The 16,003-nt window shown below is 40.4% G+C and overlaps 1 long non-coding RNA gene across 1 annotated transcript; it reads left to right on the forward strand.

The window, feature by feature from the left end:
* The first annotated feature begins 12,611 nt into the window (after nucleotides 1–12,611).
* On the forward strand, nucleotides 12,612–13,886 carry LOC117596060 (uncharacterized). Its single transcript, XR_004577233.2, has 2 exons — nucleotides 12,612–12,829; nucleotides 13,504–13,886. It is a non-coding gene; the product is annotated as an uncharacterized LOC117596060 (long non-coding RNA).
* The last annotated feature ends 2,117 nt before the right edge of the window (nucleotides 13,887–16,003 follow it).

Here is a 16,003-nt window from a genome sequence, read left to right on the forward strand (position 1 = left end):
TGGCCACAATGCTGGACTTGGAAAGTGTTGATTTGGACAACATGCTGCTCACTTCTTCAGAGAACCTGAGAGATAAGAATTGATATTATTTCAGATCTCTGATCCTGCTAACATTTTCCTGCACACTCTCACTGGTTGTTTAGGCCTACTCAGTCTGTCAAAGCAAGCAATCCTTCTTTCTTCTTTTATTTCCTCGTTTTTACTCGTTCCTTTTCCTTGTGATTCTCTCTTTTTCGCTTCCTTTTTGCATCTTCTTTTTCAAATAGATTCTATTCTTTCTGCATGTTTTTCTCTAATTTTGCTTCTTTTTTCTCTTCCTTTTTCATTTGTTTCCATTCCTTCACTCATCTTTTCTCTTTTTCTTATGTCTCTTCTAAAAGATTCTGCCATATGTTATTCAGATTATGTCAGCTGACTGATCAGATTACTTCTTCATGAATCTCATGGCATGAGGAAAGCATAGAGATAAATATGGAAAATATGTTTTTGAATATGGCTGTGCAAAACAAGTGAGACAGTAGATCTACACTCTACCTGTTTTGTACACTTACTTTTAGAACATTACAGCTACAGAATGTTCTATTCTTTTCTGTCAGAATGTAAATACATATATGCCACCTAAAGTTTATTGCTTTCATGCTATGTTCATCCTGAATGATGACTAGCTGGCAGAAAGAATCTTATAAAACCAAATTTATTTGTGACATTTAATTTGTTCAAAGATTACACCAAAACTTTGCAACTAAATAAATGAGTAAATTAAAAATAACACCATTTTTGAGTAAATGAGTAAATTAAAAATAACACAACATCATTTTTGACCAAAATGCCAAATAGAACTATATAACAGTGAGGTATCAAATACCAGTTTGTCAGTCCACAGGCAGGGTCCTTAAGGTTATTGCAATATTGCAAAAGCGTGCCAGCCATAACAGCCCCTAAATATACAGGGCCATCCATGGTTAATTTTATCCATCCCTGGTAACTTGCAACTACAGAGCTTTCCATTTTTCAAGAAAATTGACTCTGATCCAGAGGAAGCCTGCAGTCCTGGCTCCTCCACTGCCAAGTTCTTCTGGTTTAGTTGTCCCACTGCTTGAAAATATCCACAGTCAAGTTCAAAGTTCTAACAACTTTGATGAGGACACCTTGACCATTGTTGACCATGTTCACCTCTGGTAACCACAGCAGTCACAGCCTTTTTTCACTGCTAAATCAGGATTCCCCTGAGTCAACAAAGTTTAGCTTTTTCTTCAACTTAATGATCTCCCTCATTGCTGGTGTCTATGACTGGGTTCTCAAATTGTCACCATACCAGGCCCCAACAAGCTTCTGACCACTATGTGTAGCCATTTCCACAATGCTGGGCTTGAAAAGTATTGATTTGGACAACATTCTGCTCACATCATCTAGAGCCTGGGAGATATTTTGTTGGAGGTAAACATTTCAGATCTCTGATCATGCTAACCTTTACCTGCACACTCTCACTGGTTGTTTAGGCCTACTGGGTCTGTCAAAGCAAGCAATCCTTCTTTCTTCTCTTATTTATCTTTTTTTACTCATTGCCATATCTTAGGTTATTCTCCCATTTTTTTGCATCTTCTCTTTTCAATAATTTTCTTTACTCTTTCCTTATATTTTTCTCAACTTTGCTCCTCTTTCTCTTCTTCATTCCCTTGCGTTTCCCATTCACTTATTTTCACTTATGCCTGTTCTCATTTTCCTCCTCTTTCCGTTTTCCTTTCCTCTGATATTTCTCTTCATTCACATTCTGTCATACTTCATTGACATTATGTCAGCTGAGCGATCAGATTTCTTCCTCATGAATCTCCTGGCAAAATCATGAGGGACACATAGAGAGAAATATGAACAAATGATGTTGTTGAACATGACATTGGATGAAAATTCCCCTCCATCCTTCTAAATCTCATTTTCTTCTTCTTCTGTCTCTTAAACCACAGCCAGAAACACTTCACGCATTAGAATGCTATGCATTAGATTTATTATGTAGTAGATTGTCATTATATTAAGATTTTTGATAACATATGATGCTCATATGTGATAAAATTATCAGACACATGTTGATGAATTTGATTGTTTACTTGGCTGGAAAGCACTTAAAAGAAGTTATTAATATTGTATATACTATAATTACTCTGTGGATGGCATGGGGGCCCATATTTTCGACCATAGCTCCAGAGTCCCCGCATTTTGATCCTGTCCACCGGGTATTCCTGCCTTACACCCAGTGTTCCTAGGATAAGGTCCTGCTCCACAGTAACCCTGACCAGGATAAAGCAGCTACTGAGGACTAATAAATGAATAATTAATCTGTAAACCCTTTGTGTATATATGTATTATTAGGGTAATTTGAAGGGTAATAAGTCAATGAGGATGCAGACTTTACCTTTTTGTAGGACCAAACTTTAAAGTGTGTTTACCACATGTGATTTAAACCAGAATTACATACACTTGCAAATGAATGTTTTTGACTGAGCATGATAAATTGTTCCAACTATGTCATGCTAAAAATGCAAAGCAATTTGTACTAATTTAAGGTAATAACAGTAATTTAAATTCATACATGTGTTTGTGGCAGGAGCTGTTTAAATCAGCCTCCTACAGCTTCCCACATGCATTTATAAACAGTCAAGTGTGATTGTGCTCCAGCAAGAGACAGAAACAATGGCTGACAGTGAGGGTGGCCCTTTCATGTGGAAAAAACAGAAGAACAGAGAAAGACCAGCATGTATAATGTGATTAGCAATGTGACAATAGATTAAAAAATGTAATCCAGAGGTTCATGCTGTGGGCACACAGACAATGAACCCACCTGAGCCCAATGAGAAACAAACATTGAGAATCTGTCATTGTCTCTGAGAGGGACAGAGACAGAAACAGGACAAAACATTTAGTGATTTACAATAACATATTCTTTATTAGAATTAGTTCAAAATTCAAGATGCATTTATTTAGAATTAAAGACCATATCAGAATCATTTGTAAGAGACAAAAGTGTAAAACATTGAATGATATTTATTTATTTATTTTTTTTGTTTGTTTGTTTGTTTGTTTGCTTGTTACAAATTAATAAATACAGATTAACACAAGTGTCGTACAAGCCTAGTGGAAATTATTATCACAGTTTCATGTTTATCACAGTTCACTCTGCACCACTGTCCTTCTTCTCTAAAGCTATAAGAAAGCCATGCATCAAGACTCTTCTCTGTCCTGGCACCCAGCTGGAAGGATGAAGTTCCCCTGGCTCTAAGAACAACTAAGTCATTGGCTGTTGTCAAACAAAGACTGAACACCTACCTCTTCACCAAGCACTTGGATTAGAACTTATTTCATTTAAAAATCAATTGACATGTGTTTTCTTTTCTTGCTGTACTAACATGTTACTTCCTTCTGCAGTTTTAGCTTGATTTTAGCTTGATATTGTTAGACCTTGACCTATTGAACTAGCATGACAATATTTTCTTAATGGAGACTACAAAGCACTTTTGCTGTCTTCTGAATGCTGTAAATGTAAAAGTATTTGAAGAATACCCTATGTAGTGCAATTAGACAGAGAATAGAGAGATGAATCATAAACATTTGTCCATTTGACATGCGATATGAGTTCATGTTCAAGTCCTTTATTGTCTTATACACAGAAAAGGAAGTTTCTGCACAGGAAAGAAAAGAAAATGAGATGAAAACTGAACACAAGGAACAGTGAAATGAGTTGAAAAGTAAACACTGGAAAGAAGGAAAGAAAGAAAGAAAGAAAGAAAGTGTAATTATAATGTGTCAGGAGCAACTTGTGACCATGAATTTTGGTGGGGCAGAAAGATGTTATTAACAGCATAGTCTTAGTCAGGTTTAAGCCAAGAGGATATCTCAGAAAACATACAGTATGTTATAAGCTACTATCTAATGAATTTTTAGTCTAATCCTGAAATTGGCCTTCGGGAGTTGACAACATACAGTCATCCAGCATGCAGTCGGGTAGCTTGTTTTGAGTGGTTTTAGTTGTACCTATGGAAGAGCTAACATCAGGTTTCAGCAAAATGTCCAACCAACTACATCTCAAAAACCGCAGAAAGGTCTTAAACTAGGCCAAAAAAAACCCTTTTTTGTTTCTTTTTTCATTCTTTAGAACCATTAGAGCAAAGGTCACAACAGTACACACACGTTTCTAATAATGTATGCACATTATCCACTCCATAAGCCCCCTTTCCCTCTCCCAACCATTGCAATATATCTTATAGTAGAAATGGTTCTGTACAGTATCATGAACTTCGCCCAATTTGGCAAAAAAGTGACCCTGGCATCACTGTCATTAACTTTCCTGTGCATTGATCCTCCTCTAATGAAAACCTTCATAGAGTGCGAGCATGGGGCAGTGTGATTCTTTCCCCGGTAGACCTCTCCGTTACAGTTCCAATTTTTGACCACCTGGTGCAAAAATAACTCTATAGAACTAAACGGGGGAGTGTGCATGCTGCCCCATGATTGTGCAGCGTCTAGAAAGGGGCGCAAATCAATGGAACATGGTTTATATCTGTCACCACTAATATATTTGTTAAGATTCTAATGAGTGTGGAGTACTGCTGAGTATAAGGTTAAATGTATTGAACATGTAGAAGCATATTGATTTTTTGTCAAGTGAAACTAGAGAAAAGAAAGGTGGAATACAAGAAATGAAGAAAGAGGTCAAATATGAACAAGGTGATGAAGGGAACAATGAACAAGGTCAAAGAAATTGTAGCACTGAGGTGGGCGTGGCAACTCTTTAGCTCTGGGAAAGATAGATAACTATGAGTGAATATGTGGCACTTTTTAATGCCGATTGTTTATGTGTCCAATTTAAAAGCTATCTGTTCTTCTGATTAGGATTCCACAGAGTGTTCTAAATACCCTGTATCTTTTATACCCAAATCAATGTCTCTATAAAATGTGTCTCTTTCATAGTTGTTTCCTTGTTTTCCCAGTTGCTGCTTAGTTGAGGTGCTTTTATTTTTCTTTTAGGTTCGCCTGTATGAGTTTGAGTTCTTTGCCTGAATGTGGGCTTTCATGTGTAAAAATTGGCTTTGATAGAATCCATCAGGCTGGCTAATGAATCCCGTTGAAGGCTTTGATATCTGCATTTCTGTAGGTTTTAATGAATAAACAATGCTGAATCTAATTAAACCCCTTTGGTCAGCATTTCCTATTAAAAATACAAGTTCAAAAAGGTCATCTCCATTTGACAAGATTTGCCAAAGATTCCAAATAAGTTTAGACAGGTTTGTTTCCTGGGCTCCCACTGGCTTCATGGCTCTCTCGAGTGCCATTCCAGAGTTTTTGTTTGTAGCATTGGTGCTGGATTTAATACTGTTCCTTGGCTGAGTGAAAAACACACTTATATTCAAGGTCAGAATCATGTGTAACTGAGACAGGTCTATGTTTTGGTGAAACTCTGCAAAACTCAAATAGTGTGTGACTGTCCAAGCAGTGCTTAAGCCTATTTAATTCCCAAATCTCTATACAGAATGAACTCAGACAATGTGACAATTTTGGTATTAAGTTCATATTATAACTTAACTCAGCTCTGAATAGAGTCCTATGTTCATAACCAATATACACTATATGGCCAAAAGTATGTGGACACCTTACTATCACACAGGATAGTAAGGAGCACAGGATCTGTGTTCATTCAGTCACAAGACCATTACTGAGGTCATTTACTGATGACTGGCAAGGAGACCTGGTGCTCAATCAGTGTTCCAGTTTATCTCAAAGGTGATCAGTGGGGTTGAGGTCAGGACTCTGTGCAGGCCCTGCTTTGTGCACAGAGGCACTGTCATGATGAAACAAGTTTGGGCCATTTAGTTCCAGTGAAGGGAAATTTTAATTCTATACACATATCGGTGTGATGGTCAGGAGTCCACATACTTTTGGCCAAACAGTGTACATCAAAACCATTTAAGCTATATAGAGGCACTGGACAAGGATCCAGTATTTTTGTATGATCATTAAACCACTGGATGCCTCCATTACTAGGTTATGCAATAGCATCCTGGGTATTAGATCATAAAATCAGTTTATATGATGTTGACATTCTATAATCATCACTGTGGCTCATAAATTCAAACAATGATGTTTTCTGCCAATGCCAGTGGAAGAAATTTTGGCAAAGCTTTGGTCCTGTCTCTGCGCCTATCATGACATTGGTCAATTACATTAATGTGCTCTTTTAATTAGTTTGTTTACTTATTTTGTGCTGTTTTTGTTCCTTATCTTGCATTCAAGTCCATGTCATGTTTTCTAGTTTTATATTTGCTGGTTTTGACGCTTGCTCATTGTTGATCAGGGATTAACCTACTTTAATGTCTTGGACTTTGATCAGGATTATTGCCTGCCTCATTGACTAACTGTATGTTACACTTCCAATTTAAGAAATTTACTTTCGAAACTTGCCTTGGATATCTTTCTGCGAAGACTGTGTTAGGTTATTTAGGTTCTCCCTGACCCACTCTCTTGGTGAAGTCATATCTTCACATGGGTTTTCATACTACAGCTATGCAGGTGACACTCAACTTATCCTCTCCTTTCCTCCTTCAGATACTCATGTTTTTGCACGGATCTTAGCATGTCTAGCAGACATCTCATCATGAATGGCAGCTCATCAGCTGAAATTTAATCTCAAAAATGACTGCTGTTCATACTGATTTAGAATGCAACTTGTTCCCCTTCAGGAACTTGAGCTGCGTCACGAAACGCTATGGGAACGCCCCCGCATGACCGCGCTCTGAATCACGTGTCTAATCCGTCCAATGGATGGGCGAGACGTCACGGGCGGGGTGACGTAGCGACCCGGAAGCATAAAAGCCAGAGCGGCGAGCCCCGCGTTAGCTTCCTGTTTTCAGCAAGCGCTCTATGTCTATTGTTTGTCTATTTTCTGTCTATTTTGTGTTTTGTCGGCGGCATGCTAAAAGCCAAAGACAAGTCTAAGGGCTCCGCACTGAGGTGTGGAGGTCCTGGAATAGGCCCTTTTCAGCCCGGTTGTTCAGCCCCACTTCCTCCCATTATGCTAATGTGGCGGGGCTGGACTACTCCGGTTACAGGGTGATGCCCAGGGTTGAACAGTGTGGAGAGAACCTGGGTTCTTGTCTCAGGGCCCGGTCCTGGGAGCTCCTGGTCGCTGCGTAGTGCTAGTGACGGATGCGTCCCTCAACGGATGGGGAGCGGTCATGAGTGGCCGTCCTGCCCGTGGTCTGTGGAGCGGCCGCCATCTCACTTGGCACATCAACTGCCTGGAGATGCTGGCCGTGTTTCTGGCTCTGAAACACTTTCTCCCAGACCTAAGAGGCCGCTACGTGTTGGTGCGCACCGACAACATGACGGTGGTCTCTTACATCAACCGCCAGGGAGGTCTGCGTTCGCGCCTCCTTTACAGGCTTGCGCGCCAGATCCTTGTGTGGTCCCAAGGGAAGCTCCTCTCATTGAGAGCAGCCTACATCCCTGGTTATCTCAACGTGGGAGCGGACGCCCTGTCGAGGCAGGGGCCGGTGCCCGAGGAATGGAGACTCCACCCCGAGGTGGTGGAGCTCATATGGCGTATGTTCGGCAGAGCCCAGGTGGATCTGTTTGCGACTCAGGAGACGTCGCACTGTCCCCTTTGGTTCTCTCTGACTCATCCAGCTCCTCTTGGACTGGATGCCATGGTACAGCCGTGGCCGAGGCTGCGTCTGTACGCCTTTCCTCCGGTCGCTCTGCTCCCGGGAGTTCTGGAGAGAGTGCGCCGGGACGGAATTCGCCTACTGTTAGTAGCCCCGTTCTGGCCGGGCCGAGTATGGTTCTCGGACCTTATTTCCCTCCTAGACGGCTCCCCATGGGAGATTCCGATCAGGAGGGATCTCCTCTCACAGGCAGGGGACCATCTTCACCCCCGCCCGGAGCTGTGGAAGCTGTGGGTGTGGCCTCTGAGGGGGCACAACTCCGCGCTTCCGGTCTCTCAACCGAGGTTGTGGAGACCATCCTCCAGTCCAGAGCTCCCTCTACGAGGAAACTGTACGCCCTGACGTGGAAACTTTTCACTTCCTGGTGCGGAGACCGCCGGCTTGACCCTGTTCACTGCCCAGTTGGTACAGTGCTGGAGTTCTTGCAGGCCCGCCTCTCCACGGGGCTGACCCACTCCACCCTGAAGGTGTACGTGGCGGCTATTGCGGCCTACCACGCCCCTCTCGATGGCCAATCAGTGGGCAGACACCCCTGGGTGACACGTTTCCTCCGCGGTGCGCTGAGGATCAGACCTCCAGCTCGATCTCGGGTCCCCTCGTGGGACCTGGCCGTGGTTTTAGAGGCTCTCTGCAAACCCCCTTTCGGCCCATTGAGGAGATTTCGGACCGTCTTCTGACGTTGAAAACTGCCTTTCTCTTGGCAATTTCCTCTCTTAGGAGAGTGGGGGATCTTCAGGCCCTCTCTGTGGCCCCTTCCTATTTAGACTTTGCGCCTGGGTTGGCCAAAGCGTTCTTGTACCCCTGAGCGGGGTACGTACCGAAAGTCCCCTCCTCGGCACCACGGCCAGTCGTGCTGCAGGCTTTCTGTCCTCTTCCCTTCAACGCGGCGGGATGGTCCACGCCCCTGACCTTTGCCAGGTTTTATGACCTGGATACGCGAGCCACTCTCGGCTCCTCTGTCCTTGTGCCTTAGGCTTGCCTCCTCCTGGAGGCAGGGACTTGTAAGTCTGGCGGCGTGGGTATACTCGTTCCCATAGCGTTTCGTGACGCAGCTGGAGTTCCTGAAGGGGAACGTCTCCAGGTTACGTATGTAACCATGGTTCCCCGAGGGAACGAGACGCTGCGTCTTGGTGCCACACTTCCGGCGTCCCTGTGGCGCTTGCTTCATTTTCCAGTAAGCTAACGCGGGGCTTGCCGCTCTGGCTTTTATGCTTCCGGGTCGCTACGTCACCCCGCCCGTGACGTCTTGCCCATCCATTGGACGGATTAGACACGTGATTCAGAGCGCGGTCACGCGGGGGCGTTCCCATAGCGTTTCGTGACGCAGCGTCTCGTTCCCTCGGGGAACCATGGTTACATACGTAACCTGGAGACATTTTCAACCTTCCCAAGTTCTCCCCCATTTCTACACACCCACCGCTGGCTGCCCACATCAGATTTAAAACACTGATGTTTGCCTACAAATTCAAAAACAGACCAGCACCCATCTACCTTGCAGCATTTATAACACCTCTGCTCAGTTGGCCCCACCGTCTCTCAGGGTACAAGGATGGCGTGCATCAAGGCTCTTCAATGTTCTGGTGCCTAGATGATGGAATAAGCTTCCCCTTGATGTTTGAACATCTGAGTCACTGGCAATCTTCAAATTATGACTAAAAACTTACCTCTTCGTGAAGTACTTACAGTAAATTAGCACTTTGTTATTAAACAATAATAATTACAAAAAAAAAAAAATTAAATCCATGTCCTGTGTGCTTTTTCATATTATAATACCTCCACAGCAAGGTTTGTTAGACTAATAATACTCTTAATCCTTGACCTAGTGAACCAATAGGAGGATGTATTTATTGATTGAGACTTCAGAGCACTTCTGTTAGCTGTTCTGGATAAGGGTGTCTGCCCTTTTTTTACCACAGTTTTTAACACAGTGCTAAAACAGTCAGACTGCCTAAAGGAAATTATTAAAACTTTGCTACCCAAGTGTGATTTCCTCAAAAAATGAATGTCATATTTTGATCAGGTTTTTTGATAGCTATGTGCTTTAGCGAAATTGACACATGTCTTATGAGTTAAGTTTGTAATTGGATACTGACTGTTAAATAGTCCGGGATTACACCTGCACTCTTGCATCATCATAAAACAGAGAAGATCATTTACACACTCTGTACAGATGGCAATGAACAACTGTGTTAATACATTGAATGGTCTAATGAAAATATGGCACATTTAGCCATCAGAACAAAACTGACTGGATTAATTAGTGGCTAATTCCTCATATCATCAGTCTAAAATAGGACAGTGATCAGTCAAGTGACAATGACAATGAGAAGATTATATATATATATATATATATATATATATCAACTTGAAGGACCAAGGGCCAAATATATTATTTTTATATCAAAAATATATTTAAATATATATTTATATCATTTTATATCGTCTATCACACCAGAATCTCTACATCCGGAATTGGACCGAAAACACAAACAAGGGTAGTTTATAAATCCATAATTGTTATAATTAAAACACTATTAACCCTACTCTGTACTGGATAGTGGAAATCTAATTAAATTTTCAATCAAAGCTTTTCCCATCTGCTAATAACACATTAAGAAATCCAGTAATTCTATTCTTTTAATCAACAATAAATACTAACCAGCTATTTCTGGGACAGATATTCCAGTAATTGCTTTCTTATGACCTTTGACCTCATACCAGGATAGCACATACAAGATCTTTGTTATTTTTGTTTAACCAACTGAAAAGTTTTGATTAGCTTCAATTTCTGAAATAAACTCATATACATTTGTCACTTTGTTGTGACACTTTCTGTATTAAGAGTTTCACATGTATTCCCTGTGTTCATAGGGGTCCTCTGGTTTCTTTCCAACTCCCAAAACGTGACAGATTTCCACTAGGTGTGAACAGATTGTATGAGTGCTCTTCTCTGTTTTGATGATAATGTGGAGGCACAGGAGCATCACACTTTTTTGGGTATCTGATGTCAAACTGAATTGATTAGGCTTATAGCACATAGGTATCTGAAAACTTGATAAAATTGTGACACTCCATGCGTGATCTTTAGTCAGACTGAATGTTTTTAGCACCGTGTGTGTTAAAATGCCTCTTTAACAATATGAGCTTTGCAGGCAGACACGAAGGCAAGGTTAGGAAATACATTTTCACATAGTTTTGATAAAATATTTTATGTTTTTTTTTTTTTTTTTTTTTTTTTAAGTGAAAGTATGCTACTGTCAGGAAAACCCACTGTTTCAGTACAAGGGATGTACATTTGTACAAGGTGTATTTTCTCAAAAACAATCAACTCAGGTGTTGAATCATCTAAGCAATCTAATCATTTCTACATGGTTTCTGTATTCTCAAAAGATTATTAACAATTCTAGAAACCTTATGTGTTGTTTTATTATTCGAAAGCAATTTTGCACATCCGCCAATATATAAAACGGTTCAGAAATCTGAAAGCAGTTTATCTCTTTCTTACTGATATGGCCCAAGACATACACAAGTAATTTTCAGATGCAACAATACTAACTGCCACGTATTTTTTGAGGAGGTGGATGCAGTTGCAGATTTAGTTTACTGCAGGTGAGACACATGAAACTCAAACGGCAAGAAATGAACAAGGATAGCAAAACAAGGCAATAAAATAAGCAAGACATAAATCGGGTGTAAAGTTACCAAAACAGATGACAAAAGCTAGACACTGAGTACTGTACAAGACGTGACTTAAATACTAGTACTCAATTAAACCAAAACATGAAACAGGTGCAATCAATCATGCGACATGATCCCATGACGTGCGGTGGCTGATGGGAAACATAGCTCAGTGCCAATTCCGGCATAACTATGACATTAACAAGCACACAGAAATACAGGTATGACATACAGTACATGATTAGATATTAATCAGAATTATCTTTATTTAGCTTGGCTACATTCAGAGTCATTCATCATCATTTCACTCTGCCAGGATCTACATCTCATCCCACTCATCTGAGAAAGTGTGATGGACAGATCAGACCAGACAGCTTCCTCCAGCAAGCATTTAAAGTCGTGTAAGTACAGAAAACTGGTGTCTGTCATCTCTATCCTTCCTCAGTAAAGGAGAACAGCACTTTGATTTTTACATCTTTTAACATCAGCTCATCCATCAACATCATCCACTGGGACTAATTAATGATGGCACTGACAAATGCGAAACACACTTCAGTAATCAATTAAACAAAAACAAGGTCTGGCTGTACAGTGTTTTGCTTTTTTTTCTTCTGTGTAGTGAATATGTGAAGCATTTCATTCTGTCTAATGTATAATACTGAGTGTATAGATGAAAAGCTGAGGTGATAAAGGGGGATCGTTTGGATTAAATGCTGTGTGTGTTACTGTAACATCCAGCCCGGACATTTTTTCACCCCAGACCACCACAGGACACCCTCACCTGAGTTCTAGGTCATTTCTTAGTTTATTCTCTCACTTCTTGTATGCACAATATGTTAACCACATGGACTTTAGACTGTATGCGAAGTGTAGGAATACAAATTTAAGAGTCACTGTTTTCCTATATGCCTTTAGCATCAGCTGAATGATTATGATGAGCAAAGTTTCTAGTAGGAGGTTTCTGCCAGTTCCTGTTCTATTTATTGTGAGTCAAAAGATCATGGTAACTGATGCTATCACCTCTTGTCTGTGATGGCTCTTGGTGCCCCTGCCCCATTCTTTGAATTAGTAGCCATTATTCATGATCATCAATACCTGGAGGTGTGGACTTTTTTTTATCTCTTTGATAATGAAGTGTTTGAGTGGTCTAGTTTTGCTGATTGGATTAGGGCTGGTGAAACACCAGAGTCTGGGGTGAATTCCTATATCTGCGTACTTCCTTTGCATACTTTGTATGTCACCTGAGTGCTTGTTGTCGACCTCTAAAGACTGCTCCTAAAATGTACATAAAATTACAATGTACAGATCCCTTGTTTAGACTTGATGACTCCAGCAGCATGAACAGCATGTTCTCAATGAAGATTCCTGCTGAAGATATACACGAGTCTCCTGGTCTTCTTCTGAGTTTCCAGCAGAAACCTTGCTGTTTGCTAGCCAGCTGTGTAAGTTCTGAGCCAGGCATTTTCTTATTTGATATCCTGTGTATGACTTGTTGTCCCTTGCCATGTTTGCCACGTTTTTGCTTTAGTCTTGCCGCTTGTATTTTGATGATTTTTATGATTCTGGTATTTTGACCCTGCTCTGCCTTTTGACTACATTTTTAAATCACATTTTGGGTACTGTTTGCTTTTTGCAAATTTTATTTTTTGGCTCTTGTCTTGAGTATGATTTTTGTTATTAAACTTCCTGTACAAAGATTGGACAAAAAATGAGATTTGTTCTAATTAAAAACTTCTTTCTCTAAAAATTACATTGCTTCTTCACCCAATAAGAATAGCAATGTGTTAATGAAACAAAATTCTAATGCTTCAAACTTATAAAGCCTGAAATTTAATTAAATGAAATTAAATGAGTTTAAACAGCATAAATAAGATACAGTGTGTATTCTGCAAGTCTTACAGTCTTAACTATACACACACACGCGCACACACACACACACACACACACAACACACAAATTTGAGCAGCAGTGTGTAATGAAACCAGCAATAAGAATTGTCATGGTCTGGGCCAGGAACTTCTGTGTATTTCACTGTGTTTCCCTGTTTTTCCCTTTCCTTGTATTACCAGTGTTTTCTCTCCCTCTCTTTTCTGTTTGCGTGCGTGTCTGGGTGCAGCACTCCACTTTACACCTCGCCTGATTGCAGCACTGATCACAACTGTTCTACTCACCCAGGACGCAGCGTATATAAACCCCGGTTCTTCAGGCACTTATAGGCAGATTGTTCCGGCTTCCAGGGTGGTTTACTGCTCACCCAGCCTGTCGGCTCTCTGTCTGCTCACTTCCTGCTCAGCCCCACCCCACCCTGCCCTGCCCCACCCCACCTCACTTTCCTTATGGTTCACCAACTCTGTGCTTGGCTGGCGCTTTGACTGAGCATCCACCTCTCACACTGTCGACGTGAGTTCAGATCCCGACTTTGGCTGCACAGTTACCATGCTCCTCTCCCACCCTCCCTTACTTCCTCAAACCCTTAAATAAAAACCTGCATACCCTCAACTCCTGTCTGTGTTCTCCTTCTGGGTCCCCTTGTTCCTGTGTTCATAACAAGAATGCTCCTAATATAACGCACAAGATCACAGTTGTGTAGATATGAATGGCAAGCATGTTCTTCTAAATCTTTTTAAATCAAATTGTGGTACGACATTTAAATCAATTTTTAACAAAGAGGATTTTCACAAAACTGGTGATGTGATTTCTATTTTGTGGAAATGTGGAAAAGCAATGTCTGGCATACTTACTGGAAAACAGTATAAAGAGTAAGAATTATCACTAAAAGCTAATATTAAAGTAATTAATCTTACTGATAGATTTTTGGGTGTTAAATATTAAGTCAAAAAACAATGAAATATGTCAAAACAAAAAGATAATAGCTAGAAATAATAAGATTAATTAGCAACTGTGTTATTAGGTTGCATTAATGTGATGTCAAAATAATGACATAATATCTTGAAATAATGTGTAATTAAGTCACAATGATGAGATAATAACTCAAAATATTGACAGCTGACAGCCAGCCTAATACTACTACTCAAAATGTTAAAACTTTATTGCCATAATATTAGGTCCATAGTATGGAAAGCATGTGGTCAAGAAAATCACGGCAGATGGTCAGAGGAAGGAAATCCAGGCAGGAGAAAAAAAAAAAAAAAAAAGTTGAGCTAGTGCTGCTGTCCACACTGCACATAATTAGACAAACCAGAAACAAAACACCAACAACAACCATAGCAACAACAAAAAACCTTTTCTCAGGCACACGTTGAGCCGAAAGCATCAAACTTTTTCATTCACTGTTATACAAATAAGGGTAAAAATGGTTTGTGTATCACATCCAGCTTTTATTTTCCATTTTTGTTCAGTTTGTGTCTCACAGCTCAGTTTAGCTTGCATCTAAAAATAAATGCAGCATGCAATCCATAATACCTGACGTTTGGTTCACTTCCTGCAGTTGGGTCAATTCAGAGTTGCATTGCTTTGCCACTGCAATCATAATGCACTAGAGCTTGCTTGCAAATGGACTGAGACCGCCTCACTCAGATCTTCTCAGACTGGTTGTTTTGGTCCACACCCCACTGTAATTGCTGTGTACTCACCTGCCTAAAGAACTGCACAGAGGGGAACACACACTAGAGTTCCATTCAAACAGACTAAACAATGCATATGTAAAGGCACCCCAAGATTAAATAAGTGAATATTGACACTGGTAGTGAAAATTACTGTATGTATGCTCAATCTATGATTGGATTTGATTATATGTAGCTTTGATGAATAAGGGCCCTCTCTATTGTTTGTGCTTATCCTTTCAGCAAAACACACCATAAACCAGACCATTACTTTTTGCTCTTTAAAGACTCTGTGTGTGAGTGAGAGTCAGGCGGTATGCAAGAATGTTTGAGTTTTTGTGTGCATAAGGACAATGCTACTTATTTTACAGCTTTAATCCTTCAGAACTGTGGGGCTTTTATAAAACTAGCAGTTTCAACACATTTCAAAAACCTTTATGGTAAACACCATACAGAGCAAACACAGCAAACATCACAATGTTGTATATTTCCGAGTCAGGTTTTTATCACAGTATAAAGGCCTGAAAGAGTCCTTCAGCAAGAGAAGCACTCTCCTCACACACTTTGGAGATAATCTTCTTTCCTGCTCATCCGCATGCTGTAGTGGGACAGAAATATACTTTTATTCATTATGCCCTTGAGAGCCTGTTTGTTTGCTTGTTTATTTATTTATTTACAGGCTTTTGTAAATCTGGTCACTGATTCCTACTGAAGCGTTCGGAATGAATTCAGATGCATCTTTTCTGATCTGCATTTTTATAATCCGCTTCTGCTGTTACTTTGGTACTGGAGTGATTGTGGATGCTGTGGTGATCTTAAAAACAAGATTCACAGCCCTTTCATCAATCACTATTACTCCACCTATGCACATTATTTTTTTATATCTCTCTGTCTCATGACAGTTGGGGAAAGTTTGCCAAATGAACCTTTACAGAAAAGTCACACAAACTTCACATAATATATTATAACACAATATTCACACAGGGCCATATTCAGATTTGGTTATCTAAGTCAGCAATTAAAGTCCAAATGTTATATCAAATACTGTATATA

The sequence above is a fragment of the Pangasianodon hypophthalmus genome, chromosome 2 (genome assembly GCF_027358585.1).
Source record: "Pangasianodon hypophthalmus isolate fPanHyp1 chromosome 2, fPanHyp1.pri, whole genome shotgun sequence".
NCBI lineage: Eukaryota > Metazoa > Chordata > Actinopteri > Siluriformes > Pangasiidae > Pangasianodon > Pangasianodon hypophthalmus.